Raw genomic sequence first — 18,863 nt, 5'->3', positions numbered from 1 at the left:
GCATGAAACACCTTTTTTGGCTTGGGTACGGTTGCTAGTTTGCTAGTTTTGCGTTTCCATTGTCGTGGGCGCCAAATGATCCGAGCAGGAGAGTCTCATTTTTCAGTAAGTGCACACGCGTTGCACAAATGTTATTTTTAGCACGCGACAAGACAAACAACAAACATTTCTACAAAACGGCAACAAGCTTCTGCTTTTGTGTACTTTGGATGAACGCATCCTGCCCACTGACTGTAGTCCACAATTTTGGGGGCGGAGCTAACACACAGCACAAACAAACATGCAACACGGCCGCCGCCTTCAGCCATTTATTGATCCCTAACGTGTGAGCGAGTGCGCTGGGGTGGGGAGGGGGTGGGGGGGGGGGTGTCATGTGACCATGTTAATAGGAGCACAAAGGTGCAAGTGGCGCTTCCACTCTGCGTTGGCGAGGACCGCCGGCCTGCGCCAGAGCGTGAGTCACGCCGGGGCCGCATTTCACGTCAACTGCGCTGGCGGCATATTCGGAGACGCCGTTGCGATGACGCACTCGTAAATGCTCTCAAAGTCGACGGATGACTCATCTTTAGTGACAGCAAATGATGCGCAAATGGAAAATTGTGTTCCACCCACCCCCCCCCCCCAACGATGAGATTTAGGGACTTTAAGACCCTCGGACTGATCTGCCCGCCCACCTTTGTGGCGCTGGGGAAAAATTGGATGACAAATGCTCTTCAGACATGAAGTTAATTAGTGTTGATTAGGTAAAAAGAGGGGTATCGTGTCATCCCACCATTACTTTAATGAGAAAAGATATTAGGCCATAATACCTCGTAAAGTATTTCCTGTGCAATACGTTTAAGGAAAGAACACCGGAAGCCAAAGTATTCTTAAAATGAGATATAACACATCAAAACACACAAAGCGCTTCTCGCTGTTCAAATTCAACAAGGAACGTTTGAGCAATGAATTCTGCGACAACAGAATTAAATGCGGCGTCCTTTCGCCCGTTTGACGACTTGCGAAACAACTGGCGCAACTCAGGTTGCGCCAAATCGTTCTTTGTCAATCTCGATGCCGACGCTCACTTCGCCCGGCAGCCTGCGACCGTTTCTATGAACGAACCCGTCATGACGGCAAATTGATTGGCACGTACGGCAAAAAGCAAAGTGGCAGCAATTGTCGCCGTGAATCCGGCGGGTGCGTCCATGCTCGGCATACCAAAAAACATCAAACAAGCGCTGCTGCGGCTTTATTCTCCGCCGCCACAAACCCATTAGCAAGCGAAAGTAATTACATGCGCGGCGACACGCGGTCTCTTTAGTTTCCCAAGGTGCCGATAAAATCAAGATCTTGTAAATACCTTTTTTTATGTGAACGTGTGGAAATATTGTCTTCATTTAAGGATCCACGTGAACCGCATGTATTTCATTCTTTTGTAGTCAGGTTCGTAAATATTGGCAAAATTGTGCCCATGCCCAAACATCTCTGGACCGGAATGTAACAATCGACATGTATTTGCAAGTTAAGCCATAATCCGGTATCAGTGCGTTGAAACAAAAACACACATGCGGCCGGCCACGCCCAAAACGCGCGAGCAAACAGAAGCAAAAGTCAACACAGGTAATATCCGAACAGATTTGAACATTTGGAAATGCCGTCCGGTTCCGAACTCAGGACGAACGTTCACGTAAGAATGGATTGAAATCGTGTTGGTTTTGGGTGATTGTTTACATGGCGACTGTTTTGGAGCCTTAATATGCAAATGTTCAAAAACAGGTCTGAAAACTATGTTGAGACGCGTTATCGTCCCCAGCTCGGTTCAAGGGCTCGTATTATGGAAAATATACTTTTGAATGGCAGACATAAGACATTTACACAAAAAAAAAAAGTAATAATAATCAATTGTTTTTACTGATAATGAAATGATAATGAATCGGATTCTTCATGATTCGTTGAAGTTTTGTGTGTTTTTGTTGTACGTTTCGTTTTACAGAAAACTCCAAGTGGGATTTCATTGAACATTTTAAAACGCGCGCAGGCACCGTGCAGTTACACGCATCAATCATTTTTGTTGAATTATAATTCAGATTTACGTACCGGTTACGTCGCCGCTGTTGACGATGACGTTCTGTTGCTACCTACCCCAACCCTCCGCGTATACCAATAGCGGGTCGGGCGTCTGGTGTGCCTGCCGCCGACTCATGTATGCCCTCGCAGCTGATGGCAGAGGGAAGACATCTTACGTTGCCACTTTTACTGACAACGGTTATTTCCTTCATTAAAAACACGGCGCGTGTTCGACGCGAGGAGTAATGAGCCGGGTTTTAGCGAGCGGCAACACAAGATGGCCGCCGGTTGCTTCACTTCTCCCGATGGCGAGTAAGCGACATTGTTGGTCCAGTCATGCTGAGCGCTGGTTCATTTGCATGAGACGCAAAGTGCCGCCATGACCAATTCATGGGTTTGTCACGTTACCAGCCGTAAATTGTTTGTTTGTTACTTTGTGTTGTGAGCCCAAATTTGATGTACGAGCAAGTTGTTTATAAGCCTCGACACTACTGAAGTGATTGAACAAAAAACAACAGCAACACTTTCAGCTGTTGAATTGAACAGAACTAAATAGTCCGACAAACACAAAATGAAAACTGCTGCTCTAAGCCACAACTCTCGTCCAGACACTCACGCACACAAAATTGGCCAACCCTTGACATCACAAACTAGGTTACACCCCTTAAAGGCACACATCTATCGCGCAGATACTACAGTATGTAAAGAAATTATATATTTTAAAACTAGTTTATTTACATTTTCTTACATTTTTATCCGTTATTATTTATTCAATTTTTTTTAAAATTGAAAACACAGCAAAAAAAAAGAAGTTTTTGGAGGCTGAAATTGATTATTGCCATTTTCATTTTATTTGAAAAGAGATTGATTCATTTGATGATAAGTTGAAGTAAATTATTTATGGGTTCTTTTTCCAAGTATTTGTAACTATTGGCCTGGTATGCGTAATGCAGTTTTCACCTGCAAAGTTGTCGCCCCGGACCCGAAAAGTCTTCAAACACTGAAAAGAAAAGAAAGCTGTTGAATATATTGTTATGGTGTCAACACGCCCTTTGCAGCTTCAAGAGGAACTTGCACAAGATTTGCTGTCGAACTGCATAGCTTGAATGTTGATCCCATGTGACCGTGGGCACCGCGCTGCCACTTCCTAAAAGTCGATTGCGGTCGTGTGCGTCAACGCCGCCGCTGGCAGCCGCATTTCTTCCTGCATGCGAACCCACGCAGGCAAAGTTCATGTTCCAGTATATTGTTATCGCCGCATGTGAGCGACGTGCAAAGTGTCCCACGTGAAACCTAAAAAGTCATGTAGCCTCTTTTCTTTGTGTGTGTTTCTTGGAGGGGGGGTTGTGGGGGGGGGGTTGTTATTGTTCTGGTAAACGAGAGAGTCTCTATAAATACTCCCAAGGCTTCCTTCTCCTCTGGTGCACCAATCAACAGTCAGCTGAGCAGCTGAGCGAGGGCAATAAGCCTGAGTCAAGGCTGCTGGGGGGAGGGAGCATGGGTTCGGGGGGGGGGGGGGTGTTCTGAGTCAAGCCTACCACGCTGGAACACAGAAGTAGGTGAGAGGGACTTTTGGGTCGGAGGCTTTCTTTTAAAAAGTGGGTTGGCTGTGGTCGGAATGTACCACTTTCGGAAAGAGCTTTTCCCCAAAATTGTTGGATTGTTCCACATAAATGCTGACTCACCTTGTTTTTGTTGTACTTTAAATGTCTTTTTTTTTCGGTCCCACAGCATTTTTTTTTGAAAAGTAAAATTAAACACGCATCAGGTTAGGAGATAAGTTGTACGTAAATGTCAGCCCTCATTGGATTGGTGTCGTTTAAAAAGAAGGTTAAAAATATGATTTCATATCTATGTGCGCCTCGTAGAAGAAGTTACGCTACACGGTATCAGTCACAAATTATTGTCAACGCAACCAGAAAAAACACATGTGTGACTTTGTTGTCAATATTCGAGTTAAGGTCAAAGTTCCAGTTTCTGAAACATTCGGAATAACCGTTTGAAAATGTGTGATTGGACAGAGTTAGCCCTGGATCACATCTGTATGGCGTATAGCGCCACCTACAGCGCCGGAGTCCCCTCTCAATATTCGCAAAAGAACAACGGATGGAAACCGGTCACCTTTTTGCTTAAAAAATTGGAAACAATTGGATGGAAACCTGAGTATTGTGCGTGTTCGCTACACACATGGACAGGAAAAACCTGCAAGGGTGAAAGAAATCTCTTTAAAATGGACCAAAGTCGAAATAACTTCAAGTTTGCTTGCTTTTGAATTGTGGTCCAACAGAAGGAAACAAATGGACAAAAAAGGATGGAAAGCAAAGCCTGCAACCTTTCAAGGCAACCGCCGCCAACTATTTTTGTAACTCCCAATGAGACGCGTGCACCTGCCGACCGCACGTTTCAGCTCCCTCCGCAGATGTCGGTTCGTGTTTGGATCGAGACTCAAGTCTGATATCTTGGTCGGGGTGTTCGTAGCTGTATGTTCTGGGTCCTCGTCCCATTGCAGGACCCGTGACCTGCGACTGAGACGGTGCTTTCTGACACTCGTCAGCACATTTTGCTCCAGAACGCCCTGATAGCCATTAGAAGTAATTGTACCCGGCACAGCACAGCGAGAACAGATCCAAGGCGCCCCCGTGCAGCGAAGCAGCCTCGGAACATAAACAAGCCTCCTCCATGTTTCACACTGGGTCGAGTGTTCTTTTCTTTGTGTGCTTCATTTTTTTGCACTTGTAAACAGAAAATCTGAGAGAGACCGTTCTCTTCTGCTGATTTGGATGCTGGGCATTTAAAGTTCTGTGGGAAATGTACGTTTTGTGTGGTCACGTGGTTAAGCGGAGTCCAACGAGTCCACTGGCATGTTTGCAGCAAAAAGCACATCTAAAAATAAAGTCATTATCAGTGACACAAGGGTAAACAAACAAGAGTGATCTAGATTTTAATTTATTCGGGAAGTCATCCAAACAACACAAAGTCCACATCTTAATTAATTATTAGCAGACCGTCCACTCAGCCAGGTATTATTTTTGTATTTCAAAAAATTGCCAGAAGGCTTTTAAAAACTGTACATTTTGGGTAAAAATGTCCAAAGCGATGCAATATTTTATTTTATTTTATTTTTTTATTATTTTTTTTATTATTTTTTATTTTTTTATTTTAAGAGCTCAGTATTGTTCATTCGGAAATGTCATCATCATTGCTCTTTATTTTAAATTATTATTATTTTTTTTTTTTTGTGTGTGCGTGGGTGAGTATGTGCGTGCGTGCGTGTGTGCGTGCGTGCGTGCGTGTATTTGTTAGCTCACCAAAAAACCTATTAGAAAAAATCTCCTACCGTTCACCTAAACCGAACACCGCCGTCAGGAGACCCGAGGTGACCATGCAATATTTTCATCTGAATGAGGAAGTCCATTTGCCTTCTCTCCTTCCCCGTTTGGCGCCATAATGAAAACATGTTTTCCATGAACGTGAGTCACGGACGGTGCAGTGGTACGTTCGTTCGCCTGACTGACTTCAGTGCAAGCGACACGGGTTCAATTTCCACTCAGGGATGGTGTGAATGTGAATGTGAATGTGAATGTGAATGGTCGCCTGAAATTGATTCGCGACCAGTCCGGGATGTAGTCAGCCTATCACCCTAAGTCAGCAACCCAGAACACGATAAGCGGTACAGAAAATGGATGGATGAACTGTTGCGTTCCCCTTCTGGCAAATTGTTACTGAGCTATTTCCAAATGGGGCCACCTGCGTTCCATTCCGAATTCCTTTTATTGAGTGTCCGGCCAGCATTTCCGCCAACTATTTCAAGTACACTACAACTCTGGCATTTTAATGACCGGCCGAGCCTCATCAGGTCTTTTCGGGTCTTAAATGAGTTAAAGACGTCCAAAAAATGCTTGGAATTGATCTAATACTGATTGGCAGCCATCCAAAAATGCAACTGCTAAATCCAACGGGGGCGGTTTGAAATCGACTTAAAATCTGTAGCGTAAACCCAGATGATGTACTTATTAATTATATAAGGCGGGAACTGTGTTTGCTGGCCTAAAAACACAATCTCTTGAAAACTGGTCTTAAAGCGCAAGAGCGTTTTTGGCGACATTACTGCTCAATAATGAAGCCGCTCACGTGTTGAGGTACGTTTGCTGAACCGCTACTGCAATCATTGCAGTCAAATGACTTCAATAAAACTTTAAATCCCATACATTATCCATTTTGCTTATTCAGGGTCGTCAAGTTGCAGGACGGCAGGAAACGGATTTCCCTCTCCCGAGCCACTTCCGGAGGCATTCACGGGCAAGCGAAGAGACTCTAGTGTGTCCTCGGTCGTGCCCGAGGCCTTCTCCTGCTTGGACGCGCCTGGAACACCTCACTAGGGAGGCATAAAATCGATACCCGAGCCACTTCATCGAGCTCTTCTCATTCTGGCAGGATTGCCAAGCTTCTCGCCTTATTTCTAAGGGAGAGCCTGGACACCTTGCAGAGGAAACTCATTTTTGGCTGCTTGTAAAAAGCAATCTTTGTCTTGAGGTCACAAGCTTTGGGTTGTGGTCATAGTTGAGGGTCGGAACGCGGATCAACCCATCATTGTGTAGCGTACTGATGATGATGTTTCTCGGAGGTGGGACCTCAGCAGTGTGTACGCAATCGTTTGCAGCAAAAACACATCTAAAAATAAAGTCATTATCAGTGACACAAGGGTAAACAAACAACAGTGATCTAGATTTTAATTTATTCGGGAAGTCATCCAAACAACACAAAGTCCACATCTTAATTAATTATTAGCAGACCGTCCACTCAGCCAGGTATTATTTTTGTATTTCAAAAAATTGCCAGAAGGCTTTTAAAAACTGTACATTTTGGGTAAAAATGTCCAAAGCGATGCAATATTATTATTATTATTTTTTATTATTATTATTTTTATTACCTCAACACGTGAGCGGGTTCATTATTGAGCAGTAATGTCGCCAAAAACGCTCTTGCGCTTTAAGACCAGTTTTCAAGAGATTGTGTTTTTAGGCCAGCAAACACAGTTCCCGCCTTATATAATTAAGTACATCATTGTGTAGTGTACTGATGATGATGTTTCTCGGAGGTGGGACCTCAGCGGTGTGTACGCAATCGTCACTGTTGTGGCGGTGCCACCGTGGATCTCATTACGGTAACGCGTTTGAGCCACATCAGCTGAGTGAATGCGCACTTTGGACATAAATGTCACACTTGGATGGCTTCTAAAGCATAAAGCGACAGAAGAATTGCCGGCATGCTTCAGATGCTGCCGTTTACCGTAACGCCGGCGCGAAGACATTTTTTTTTAACAATGTTATCGAGCTGGAAAGGGAAAAAAAAATGTGTTTTGGACTTTTCTTGCATGAATGAATCCGAACTGTTTTCAAAGCGCCGCCTGCCTTCAAAACCTCCCCGCCCCCGCCCCCGCCCCCCCCATCGACTTTGTGGCGGAAATTCCCTCTTGCAACTGTTCTGTGGTTGTCAGTTAAAAACGTTATTGCAAGACATTGGACTCCTTCCAACAAGCGCTGTGCCCAGATCCGAAACAATGGCTGTAAAAAAACAGACACCAGAAGTCTCCTTTTGAGTTGCTTTGAAATGGGCCCGTTAGCAGCCTTCACGTCGGGAAACTGTTTCTGTGTGTGCAGTGGCATGAAAAGGTGCGAGAATGTTCTTCAATCTTTTGCAATCTTTCACACGGCTTTTCTCTCTCTGTAGGCTATCGTCGCCTCGGAGGAGCGGCAGCTCAAAGTTAGCTACTTTCTGTGCTACATCCTCCAATTCCCTGCGTCTTTGCGACGGGAGCCGCTTGAAAGCTCGTTTGACTCCTTGCATCCGAAGCGTTCGGGAACCCTTGGAAGGCTGATGGAAGAGTTTGTCGCGGTTGCGAAAGTTGAGCCCGCGAAGGGAAGTCTGAAGCATCAGATAACCGCTAAAATAACGTTGGCCGCCGCAGCGGAGAATTCCCTTTCCCCTTATCTCGATGCCGGGGGGGGGCGTGATAAGTCGCCTTAGTGCCTGCAGGTGTTCACACACGCCGATGATGACTACGCAAACAGCACCGCGGCTCGCGCGTCCGATCTTGCGATGGTTACCGAGCAATGTCGGTCATTTACAGTCGCAGCCACGAGCTCCGCCGCCTCCATAGCCAAGCAACGCCATTCTTCGGCGTTACTAGCCCGGGGGGCGTCTTTGTCGACACGCACACTAATCACGTCCCCTCCGCTGCACTTCCTGCCTCCGAGCCACCGATGTTGTTTCCAGTTACATCGAGGAATGCGCGCACGGCGCGGGAGAGAATGGATGCAGTGGACGCCACGAGCGCCCGTCCGACTTGTCAAACCGGTACTTGCTAAAGTAAGGACGGAGTAGAACATGGCGACCGATGATGGCAAGAGTGACCTATTAATCATTCATTCGCTCCACAACACTCTTAATGAGGTGACGTGTCTTAAATAATTAGCAATGCGACTGGAGCATATTTCCATAAAGCAGAAGCCTGGAGGGTGTCGACAAACGGGCAACAGGGAGTCGCGGGTCACATGGCCTGATGTATCATTTTAGGGTGAGAACGTCCCAACGGATCTCGCCAGTATTGTTTTTGTTCCATTCTTTTACGCAGGTCACATCCTAGCGTCCCGGGTTTTGGGCTATGGCTATGTCAACAACAGGATTATGTTTTCGTCATACCAAAACTAGAACTACTTCCTGCTTTCGTGTCTAAGAATCATGGGAAATGTAGTCCTGCTGTCCTAATGTAAGGTGAGGTTTTCTGCTAGCATATTTACAATGTTACAATACAGCTTTAGCATTAGCTGCTGGGACCAAGCAAAAAAAGTTCGATAATGGGGAATGCATTGATTTGTTTAGCACTATTGAACTGTCCGGCCAAGATAGCATGTAGCATTAGCTAAAGCAATAACACAGCCAGCGGATTGACTGAATTTGTTATAATTAGTTCCTGGTGAGAATTGATTCTATATTTGATTTTCAGCAAAATTGTGGTGTCCCAGTTTTCAGTTAGCATTCAAGACGTACCTCCAGCCTCGTCCAAGAGATCAGGAAATGACTTGCTAAGATACAAATGACGCCCAACAATATGATGTAACAGACGATGAAATTCCACAACCAAAAAAATGCCACAATCCCCATTTTCTCACGTTATTCTAAATAAACCAGGAAGTAGCCTGCTAGCATACAAACAAATACACTCTATCATGTTTTCCTCTTTTCTTAACTGTTTTAACCTTGCACTCTAATTAGTGCAATTATACTTTGTGATCATAACGTTTATTCACTTTAAAAAGAATGAAGCTTCTTTAAGAATCCCAATCGCAGTATTGTTTTGTCCCATTCTTACGCAGGTCACATCCTAGCGTCCCGGGTTTTGGGCCATGGCTATGTCAACAACAGGATTATGTTTTCGTCATACCAAAACTAGAACTACTTCCTGCTTTCGTGTCTAAGAATCATGGGAAATGTAGTCCGGCTGTCCTAATGTAAGGTGAGGTTTTCTGCTAGCATATTTACAATGTTAGGATACAGCTTTAGCATTAGCTGCTGGGACCAAGCAAAAAAAGTTCGATAATGGTGAATGCATTGCTTTGTTTAGCACTATTGAACTGTCCGGCCAAGATAGCATGTAGCATTAGCTAAAGCAATAACACAGCCAGCGGATTGACTGAATTTGTTATAAATAGTTCCTGGTGAGAAGTGATTCTATATTTGATTTTCAGCAAAATTGTGGCGTCCCAGTTTTCAGTTAGCATTCAAGGCGTACCTCCAGCCTCGTCCAAGAGATCAGGAAATGACTTGCTAGGATACAAATGACGCCCAACAATATGATGTAACAGACGATGAAATTCCACAACCAAAAAAATGCCACAATCCCCATTTTCTCACGTTATTCTAAATAAACCAGGAAGTAGCCTGCTAGCATACAAACAAATACACTCTATCATGTTTTCCTCTTTTCTTGACTGTTTTAACCTTGCACTCTAATTAGTGCAATTATACTTTGTGATCATAACGTTTATTCACTTTAAAAAGAATGAAGCTTCTTTAAGAATCCCAAAATATGCCAACTAATTACAGTGCATTTTTTTGTGCTCGTCAACTAATTTCTCATGTGAATAAGAACAAAAGACAGTACGGGGGCGCTCAAGGCGTCGAAACGAAATGACAAGCTATCCGATCCTAAGATGATGTGACATTAAACATGAAGAGGACGTGTAGGTCTACAAGAAGTGGGCGTTTAAGTTGACCAACGGTCCCGTTTGGAGAGGCGGGCCGAGGCCTCGAAGGCCTTTCCAGCACGCAAGTCAACCGGGAAAGCCCGGCGAGCGCCCCAGCCTCGGCGTGGGCCTATTCATCTCGCACAAAAGAGTCGACCATGAGCCACATTCTTGACATCCAACCTCATCACCCCACCAGCCTCACACCCCAGGCCCTGAAAGGCGCCCCTCCCCCAGCAAGTGCGGGCCAGACAGGGGCTGGCTTTTGCGAGACCCGCCGAAGCCGGCATGCTGTGCTGCGCCATCCCGGACTGGTTGGGAGTTGTTTGGCGGAGGAAGGGATGCGCGCGGGGGATGGAGGAGGGGTGCGAGAGAGGGGGCAGGGATGTTTTCGCTTCTTTCAGTGTAATTTACTCACAGATGTCAGGAGGAGTCGAGCGCTCGGCGACGCTCCTCCCAGCTCGCGCCGTGCGCCCGTTTGTACCTGCAGCCTGTTTGGCTTGCTGCGCGCAGGACTTTGGTCACGTCGCCAAAAGGTTTGTTTATAGCCTTTTGTTGCGGGGAATCTAATCTCGGCCTGAATACCGACAATCTGGTTTAATCGGAGACTTTTTTTCCCCCATCAAATTTGCGATCAAAGTTAGCAAAAGGCCAGTTGATCTCGTGGGATGGGCTGAGTTAAGAGTGACTTTTCCTTGCGCACACCAAAAAATCATTCGATGTTAAAGCTGTTCAAAATTGACGACGGCAAATCCGTCTGTGTGCGGTCACCACTGACTTTGATTATTATAAACGTGAAACCTGAACAATAGCTCATCAGGAAGCGACCCGGGGAGTGTTTGCACAGCAAAACGTGTCTCGCAAGTCATTCAGCATTGTAGAAACGACGAGAACAAGAATTGGCAACCGCAATGCGCTTATCAGGTCAGCTGACAATTCTTCTTCTACTACTCTTTCTTCTTGTGGTTTTTATATAATAGTTCATAGGGTTTTAACTGACTATTTGCCGATCACGTGTTTCGGCAACAACAAGGACGTCTTGCTGAAATCAACGGGTGTTTGGTTCGCGCAGCACACAAGCACTCACCAGACTCGCTCATCCAATCACAATCGCACCTTCAGGGGTCTTGTAGACCCTCGGATCTCGCAACTAAAACTTTAATTTTCTTTCTATTCTGTTGTTTTTTTCTTTACTGTAACTGCAGCTGGACGGAGTCCAGGAAAAAGTTCCCCACGGGGAAAATAAAAGTATATCGTATCGTATCGTATCGTAACTAGCCACATAACCGATATTGAGGAAGGAAATTCGCTTAAGTTACAATCCGTCCAAGAGACAAAAAACTCTCAGAGGGAGCCAGAACGGGACACGTGACAGTTTTCTTAGATGAAAAAGAAAAATATATGGAAGGGGGAGGGGGGAAAAAAAACCCTAAACTATGCTCCTAAGGGAGGGGCACAGTATGGGTTTGGAAAAAAACTGCCACATGACTATCCATCCATCCATCCATTTTCTGTACCGCTTGTCCTCACAAGGGTCGCGGGGGTTGCTGGAGCCTATCCCAGCTGGCTTCAGGCAGTAGGCGGGGTACAGCCTGAACTGGTTGCCAGCCAATCGCAGGACACACAGAGACGAACAACCATACTCACAATCGCACCTATGGACAATTTGGAGTGTCCAATTCACCTGCCATGCATGTTTTTGGAATGTGGGAGGAAACCGGAGTACCCGGAGAAAAGCCACGCAAGCACGGGGAGAACATGCAAACTCCACCCAGGAAGGCCGAAGCCCGGACTTGATCTCACAACCTTTGCACTGGGAGGCGGACGTGCTAACCAGTCAGCCACCGTGCCGCCAGTTTTCTTAGATGAAAAAGAAAAAGATATGGAAGGGGGAGGGGGAAAAAAAAACCTAAACTATGCTCCTAAGGGAGGGGCACAGTATGGGTTTGGAAAAAAACAGCCACATGACTAGAAGACAACAAACAAGGTACCTGAATGTCATTGGATAAGGAAGTTAGGGGCGGGGCTTGTGCAACTGAGGATGGTCGGGACAGTAAGTGAGCCAGTTTGTGTTGGCGACTGGAGAAAAAAAAAAAAGTCCTTCAACCTCAATTAGTCAGTCTCTATATGTCCAGTGAAGGCATTATTATTTCTGCGGTGTTCACTCGTCCACCGTGCTGCCCAATCCGTATTATTCCCGGCGTAATAGCATTTTTTTCCCCATTCACCATCTGGGGCGCCGTCAAAACTGAAGCCGGCCTAATCGTCGCAAAATAACACTGGGGGCCGTTCAAACGCGCTCGGCCCCGCGCCACGAGCCACGCCGCAAAACACAAAAAAAACGCTTACGCCGCCATCTCCCGCGCATCTACGCATTAAACAATTCTCCCAAAGCATAAGGAAAAACACCCAAAGCGCTGACAGCTGCGTGTGCGTCCGTCAGCGCGTTTGTGCGCTCCAACTCGACTGCTCAACAGCTGAGCCCAAATTGAAAGTCGGCGCTGTCATTCCTCATATTTACCCAAATGACTCACAGCAGAAATCACTTTGGACTCAGTTAGCGCTCAAGCGCTTCATTACAGCGGCGAGATAATCGGGAAGTGTGTGAGGATGGAGATGAAGGGGGGGGGGGGGGGGGGGTGCTGCCGGATTATGGAGGTGGGCTGCAAACTTGCAGACAAAAAGACATTTTCTCTCTGGATGGAGTGCAACATGAGTTGACCTCAACGTTTAAGATATATTCACGTGACAATAACCTAGTGGGCGATCTTGGCAGATTTGAAAAGTTTCAGGTACGAAGGGGGTGGACGTGTTTGCAGGGAAGCAAAACTATCCATCCATCCATCCATCCATCCATCCATCCATTTCAGCATCACATGGAAACTGTCCATCCATCCATCCATTTTCTGTACCGCTTGTCCTCACAAGGGTCGCGGGGTTGCTGGAGCCTATCCCAGCTGGCTTCGGGCAGTAGGCGGGGTACACCCTGAACTGGTTGCCAGCCAATCGCAGGGCACACAGAGACGAACAACCATACTCACAATCGCACCTATGGACAATTTGGAGTGCCATGCAAAACTAATTTTCAATAACAAAAAAAGAATCAATATAGCAAAATTAACAAACTCCGAAAAAGTGGCATGATTGTGGGACAAGAGCATCGACAACAATGAACAGACCGAGACTGAAAGAAACCAGAGCACTAAATACAAGCAATCGGACGAAACGAGGCGCACCTGGACAAGACTGGGATGACGAAAACAGGTGAAAATGGAAACTTAATGAGTAAGACATGAAAACAACACAACATGGGACGAAACTAAACAACAAAAACAGGTTGATATTGCTGAGTTGTCCTATATTTTGAGGTTAATTAGGTCTGCGTGTTGAGTCGTCCGATTTCATGAATGAAAATGAGGACAAACTCATTGATTATTGCTCGTCATTGCTCACCGCCATTTCGGTGTCGCTGCCGCAGCCTCTTTTGACGTGCGTGCATTGTAGCGTTGGCGAACGAATCGTTCCAAGCGGCAAACAAAATTTGAAATTTGATTATTTTCCATAATCGTTCAGCCCTAAATTTAACGGTTGTCCTGTTATTGGTACAGATCGGACTAAAAAATAACATTGCGAGCATGCCGAAAAGTGGCAAGTAAAACGTGAGGGCGTGTCCTGCATCTCAACCGTTGTTAGACTGAAAGACTGACACAAAGACAGACTGCGTGATTGGTCTCCATTCTTGTCGTGGTTTTGAAAATACTTACACAGGTCTACACTTGAACACTTGCGCATTTCCTCCATTTCAACTTATGCTTTTTAGAGCCCTTACATGAAAATGTTAATGTTGTTTTAAAAACGTTTAGCGCCATTTTATAACGCATCGTTTGTAAGCATGCAACCAAAATGACAACGAGCGCAATTGCTACGATATAAAAAGCCCAGTAATTGCATCGCCGACCAATTTCCGTTGGCCTACCAAATCTACGCTAAAAAGGGCCGTTTCCGTCAAACCCATCCATCCATCCATCCATTTTCTGTACCGCTTGTCCTCACAAGGGTCGCGGGGGTTGCTGGAGCCTATCCCAGCTGGCTTCGGGCAGTAGGCGGGGTTACACCCTGAACTGGTTGCCAGCCAATCGCAGGGCAAAACCCATCGATCCTTATTCTGTAACGCTTTAGCTGAGCTGCGGCCAATCCCGGCTGACGTTGGGCAGGAGGAATGGTCCACCATGGGACCGGTCGCCAGTCAATCACAGGGCACATCGATAAACAAGCAGTCATCCGTCCCGTCCATATCTACGCTGATCCTCTTCATTCAAGTCATTCAAGACTTTGGGTGGGAGGCAGCGCTCACATTTAGTCCGACCCAATAAATGTGTTCCTCCGATGTCACGGAAAAACATACAAAGATGTTAAAAACACCACGAAGTCAAAGGGCAAAAGTTCAGACGCCGCCTTATGCCGGTCCGTCAATCTCTTCCCCCGCGCCGGCCGCAGAGTTCCGCTCTTGCCCGGGCGCTGACAGTTCGACGTTTGCCCTTCGACAGGAAGCGACAAGTTCTCCTTCCTGTCCGGGAAAAGCTATCTGCGTTGCGCCACCCTCGGTCCTGACGTGTTGCGCAACGTCCTGGCGAGGCTTTTTTTTATGTTCAGACCAAACTGTGTACTGCAAGCGCCTGCGTTCAGACTCGATCAGTTCTGCCGGTCTCGGTCCTGTTTTTCCTCTCTCAAGGCGCCATGTTGTCACTCAGGCCAGGAAGCTGCAGGAGAGACACGCATGACACAAAGTCTCTTTTTTATTAAATTGGCAAGTGTGTAGTGTGCGTTGCGCAGGGGGAGGGCGGGTGCGGGAAGGAGCGAGCACCAGGGAGATGGGGGGGGGGGGGGGGGGACCTAAGCCACGAGGCTAGCGGCTTATCCAAGATCCACTCTGGGCTCATCCCCGGGATATTGCAAGTTTCGAAACCGTGAATCGAGAACACGAGACGCAGTAAAATTCTGGGAAAGATCTTTGCCGCACATCCGTGACAAAATACCAAGAAGCAACACTTGATCTGCTGTTTTCTCACTCCGAGATTGTGACCGCCTCATTCAGTGGACACACAGCTGAACTGTTGATGTGTGTAATGATTGATAGGTTGGCTTACAAATGTCCTCATGAAGACGGACAGAGGTGCTGCATGAGCAGTGACTCAAAGAACCATATTGGGTCTATGCGCTTCAATATCATGCAAAAAAAAGTGGGCAATATCAAAAAGATCCAAGTTGTTGGTTGCCGCATCTTCCTCATAGTCGAGAGGTTTTGGGTTCGAATCTGGGCTTAGGCAGTGTGAATGATTAGCCGCGTTTCCCCCCGCAGGAGCTTCGGGGTAAATTTACGGGGCCGGGCCCAGTCAGTGTGTGCGCGTCTCCACTGCAGGAGCCATTTTCAACCGGGCCACATTTACAGGAACTTACGGGGACGAGCGGAGGTCCTACTCGAGGGTAGGGTAGTCCGCCGGCCCGATAAAGTCCCGATCGGGCTTTCGTGCTGATTGGCTAAAAATGATTTTGTATAAAAAAACGATCTTACCTTCATGCGTGACGATGACGCATTCTCGGTTTTCGAGTCTCTTCCGGCAAAACAATTCTCTTAATAATTCCTGTTTTCGTTCCACTCTGCTGTTAGCCTTTTCAAATTCTTCATCTAGACGCCGTCTCCTCTCACTCAAACCATCCGTCCACGCCAAGTACATAAAATAAAAAGCAGAAAAAAAACGGCAAAGTTTTTCTCTTTCCTGGTGATTTTCGGCGCGCGGTGCTTGGGTGACGTCACGGGAGAAACCGTCGTTTACATGTCGATCGAAAATCGTAACGCCGTGAAACGGGTCGTATTCCGCAGTGGAGACGCAAGTCACAAGGGAGGACCGCTCCTGTGAAAGTCCCTACCCCCTCCCCATACCCGAGCGTCCTGCGGTGGAAACGCGGCCTTTGTCTATATCAATTGCTCCAATACTGTTGAGCCCTTTTCACACTGCAATTAGCAGAGCACAGCGCATCGTTGATGGAATGCGGTGGCGACGGGCAGCCACTCATTTGGTGCCGGCAGGTTGATTGCAGAGTTGCATAGCAGCTGGTAAAATATAGGGAAAGTTTGAGTATTCGGTACCCCCGTGACCCGAGCTCAGCATGGGACACGGGGGCAAATGTCGTAGAGTGACGCGGTAAAGACGGCATGAACGGATATTTCCCTTATGGCGAACATACCGGATTGGTTAAAAGTGGTAGAGCCGTGTGATTTTAGCAAGTTTTCCCATTGTAAAGACTTTTTCACACTGCACTTGTTTTTTTGGGGTGTTCACCATGGGGCAACGTGTATGGACAACAGTGACCTGGTGCAACCTTGCCAATATTTGGAAGTGCTTGCCAGGAAATATCAGGCGAGCTTTTCCCGATGTTATCGCTATTCGCACTCTGACCCCGCTCTGCTATTGGATGCCACTTCGTTCGGCTCTTCTGAACTGAACTTCCTGAACTGTTCCCACACCGGCCGGGAGACGTGGTCTCTGTGCCGCGTCCTGGGTTGTCCAAGGGTGGGAACACTACCACCTCATCTGGCTCCTCTTGATGCATATGTGGAGGAGCAGCGGCTCAAAGTGAGCTTCAACCGAGCGTCTTCGTATTTAAAGGTTGCTGTCAATAATCAGTCACTTTTTTTCTGTTTCCGGCGGTCAAGTGAAAATGGAGTGAACAGAACAGGGATACGTTTTGAACAGAAGTCAAGAAAAAATGATTTTGTGCGCCACATGAAATGACATTGGGCCTCGAGTTTGACATTTGTGTTATTAGTCAGGTTTACATCCAAACGTTTGGAATTTTTAAAGCGAATTTCGTGGAAAATGCGCAAACCCGACATGCGACTTATGTCCGTTTCCATCTGTTCTTCTTTTGCGAATATTGCGAGGGATCTCCGCTGCTGTAGGTGGCAGTATACAACCTATGTCATGTTTGGGTTCCTTGTGTGTTCTCCCTTGGTCTTGTTAAGCGTGTAATCCCGCCCTTTCTCGTGTCAACCAATCAGTGCCCTTGTGTCTTGCCCCAGGTGTGTCTTGTTGTGTCATTAGCGTCTGTGTATTTAGTCTGCTGTCTCCGCTCTGTCTGGTTGCTTCATTGTCTTTTCCTCATGTCATGCTGCCCGTTTTTGCCTCGTTGTCCCCCCCCCATGTTTTGTTTTTCCTTGCGATTTGGATCTCGCTTTTTTGTTTTGTAGAAATTAAAATCCCTTTTTGCACTTCACCTTCGCCTCATTGACCTGCTTTCCTGCGACCGGCTCCTCCACCAAACAAAACCCTCTCGACAACCTAGAGATGTGATCCATCAGTACTTTAAAAGAAAAAGAAAAACAGGAAGTGTGTATATGTGTGTATATATATATAAATAAATAAAGAGCAATGATGATGACATTTCCGAATGAACAATACTGAGCTCTTTAAAAAATAAAAAATAAATAAAAAATAAAAACAGGAAGTGACTGCGCCGTGCAATGACGTCTTATGAGCTTTTGCAATTCCTGATAAACCGTAGCCTTTATTTGCTGTTTTGTATCGGAAATTCCATTAATTCCAAAAAGATTTCTGTTTCGTCGCAATCCCAAACATACCTTACTTTATCGGCCGACATTGCTTTGGGACTACAAACGTACGTGTGACGTAATATCCGTTCAAAACGTGGACATGTATCCGGCCTTGTCAGCATTTGTTCGCAAAACCTGTTTCCTTTTTCCGATAAACTTCCAAATCCACTCCCTTTAAGCGTTTTTTTTTTGCGAAATGTGGGCCCTTTTTTTGAATTTCTAGCGTTTTAATTTAGTTTTATTTTGGCATTTCTTGAAAATGTAAATAAACTTCCAAATCCACTCCCTTTAAGCGTTTTATTAATTTTTTTTGCGAAATTTGGGCCCTTTTTTTGAATTTCTAGCGTTTTAATTTAGTTTTATTTTGGCATTTCTTGAAAATGTAAATAAACTTCCAAATCCACTCCCTTTAAGCGTAATTTTTTTTTTGGGCGAAATTTGGGCCCTTTTTTGAATTTCTAGCGTTTTAATTTAGTTTTATTTTGGCATTTCTTGAAAATGTAAATAAACTTCCAAATCCACTCCCTTTAAGCGTAATTTTTTTTTTTTTTTTGCGAAATTTGGGCCCTTTTTTGAATTTGTAGCGTTTTAATTTAATTTTATTTTGGCATTTCTTAAAAATGTAAATAAACTTCCAAATCCACTCCCTTTAAGCGTTTTTATTTATTTTTTGCGAAATTTGGGCCCTTTTTTGAATTTGTAGCGTTTTAATTTAGTTTTATTTTGGCATTTCTTGAAAATGTAAATAAACTTCCAAATCCACTCCCTTTGAGCGTAATTTTATTTATTTTTTTGCGAAATTTGGGCCCTTTTTTAAATTTCTAGCGTTTTAATTTAGTTTTATTTTGGCATTTCTTGAAAATGTAAATAAACTTCCAAATCCACTCCCTTTAAGCGTTTTTTTTTTTTTTTTGCGAAATTTGGGCCCTTTTTCGAATTTCTAGCGTTTTAATTTA

At 45.5% G+C, this 18,863-nt stretch overlaps 1 long non-coding RNA gene across 1 annotated transcript; it reads left to right on the top strand.

Annotated features, from left to right (window-relative positions):
* The first annotated feature begins 7,538 nt into the window (after window positions 1–7,538).
* Window positions 7,539–9,694, top strand: LOC147172997 (uncharacterized). Its single transcript, XR_015095428.1, has 3 exons — window positions 7,539–7,721; window positions 8,684–8,823; window positions 9,426–9,694. It is a non-coding gene; the product is annotated as an uncharacterized LOC147172997 (long non-coding RNA).
* The last annotated feature ends 9,169 nt before the right edge of the window (window positions 9,695–18,863 follow it).

This window comes from Leptonotus elevatus, chromosome 6 (genome assembly GCF_054856555.1).
Source record: "Leptonotus elevatus isolate MCC_2025b chromosome 6, RoL_Lele_1.0, whole genome shotgun sequence".
Classification (NCBI taxonomy): domain Eukaryota; kingdom Metazoa; phylum Chordata; class Actinopteri; order Syngnathiformes; family Syngnathidae; genus Leptonotus; species Leptonotus elevatus.
This window is presented reverse-complemented; position numbering and strand designations above follow the sequence as displayed.